Here is a 1810-nt window from a genome sequence, read left to right on the forward strand (position 1 = left end):
AGCAGGAGACTGCCTGCAATGCAGGACATCTGGTTTCAGTCTCTGAGCCAGGAAGATTACCTGGAGTAGGAAAGGGCAATCCACCACCCCATCTCAAAACTGTCAAGATAACAAAAAACCAAGGAAGTCTGAGGAACTCCACAGCCAAGAGGAGTCAAAGGACACATAATCATTTAAATGTAATGTGGTGTCCTGCACAGGATCCTAAAATAGAAAAGGACACTAGGCAAAAAATTGAGGAAATCTGAATAAACTATGAATTTTAGCTAATACTAATGTATCAATACAATTATCATAACTGTCATACTAATAAAAGGGAAGCTGAGTGCAGGACAAATGAGAATGCTCTTGAACTATTCTCTCAACTTTTCTATAAGTCTGAAACTCCTCTAAAAATTAGTCTAGTTAAGAAATGAAATGCAACCAGTTTTCACGCTAAGGGGAAATCTCAAACACTCAAAATACTATATTTCAATATCAGAGAAGAGGACTGTAATTTCTGACACCAGTTTTAAAAAATATACACCAACTGAATAGGAGAAATTATACAGAACACATTCTACTAAATATTTCCAGAACTCAAGGTACTTACACATAGTGGAAAGCTTTAGAAACAAAACATTTATAATCTTGCATATTTGTAAGGAAAGAGAGAGAAACAAAGATAACCAAGAATAATTTATTGACACAGTTGATTTCTTGAATTATGAAAGAATATTTTTTCCCCTCAGAATTTCTCCAGGTCCATGTAATCCACAGGCATACAAAAGTGTAGGTTAAGTAAAAGAAGTCCTAGTTATCCAACTGTGTTGGATATGTTTCATAGAGCAGACAACAAGAAAAGTGGAGAGGGGTAGTGGATGCTTCTAAGTGAAATCAATTTACTTACAAACATGTCTTCAAAATATCTGGAGATTGTCTTAAGGCAATAGAATTAGATCCAACAATTAATATTACTAATCATAGCATGTGAAGCAAATCACAGGGCTGCTAGGAATGATATCTTTGGGTTATCAGCCAGATGCTATCATATATTAGTTATGTAACCTGCAAGGGTTAATTTTGAACCTGCTGCTTTGGGAGATATCTGCAGGAATTAAATGGTCTTTTTATTTTGTTGCCATTCCTCTCCCCATCTTCAATTCGTAAAAGAACCTGGCATCCAGGCCCCAACAAAATGGTTATTTTAAGGCAGTGGCCTGCCATCATCAGCTGGCTTCCCAAATAAAGCCAACTCAGGTTGTCTCAACCCTGAGTCTCCCAGATTTATTAGCCTATCATGCAGTGAGCAGAGCGAGCTTGGACAAAAGCTATTTAGGGCAAAATAGCCACCTAAAAGAAAGAATTTAGGCGCTCACTTGTCACTACATATACAAAAACTGGAACAATACAAATATGAGCATGGCCTTTGCACAAAGATGATATGAAAATTCTTGAAGCATTTTATATTTTGGTGTCAAGGTAACAGCAACTTCACAAAAAAGAATTGAATGTTCCTTCATCTTCTATTTTCTGGAAAAGATTATGCAGTATTGGTGTTAATTTCTCTTTAAACATTTGGTAGAATTATCAGTGAAATTATCTGGTCCTGGAGATGCCTTTTGGGGGAATTTTTTTCATTACAAATTCAATTTTCTTAATATTTATAGGGCTATTTAATTTTTTACATTGGGTAGTTGTGTTTTTGAGAAATTAGACTACTGTGTTTAAGATATCAAATTTGTGTGTGCAGTTATTCATAAAAATCCTTTATCATCCTTTTGATAGATGTAGGAACTATAGTCATATCTCTTGTCATTCCTGATATCGG

At 35.3% G+C, this 1810-nt stretch overlaps 1 non-coding gene across 1 annotated transcript; it reads left to right on the forward strand.

Annotated features, from left to right (window-relative positions):
- Positions 1-1350: 1350 nt before the first annotated feature.
- Positions 1351-1453, forward strand: LOC136162173 (U6 spliceosomal RNA). Its single transcript, XR_010662004.1, has one exon. It is a non-coding gene; the product is annotated as a U6 spliceosomal RNA (small nuclear RNA).
- The last annotated feature ends 357 nt before the right edge of the window (positions 1454-1810 follow it).

This window comes from Muntiacus reevesi, chromosome 2 (assembly GCF_963930625.1).
Source record: "Muntiacus reevesi chromosome 2, mMunRee1.1, whole genome shotgun sequence".
Lineage (NCBI taxonomy): Eukaryota > Metazoa > Chordata > Mammalia > Artiodactyla > Cervidae > Muntiacus > Muntiacus reevesi.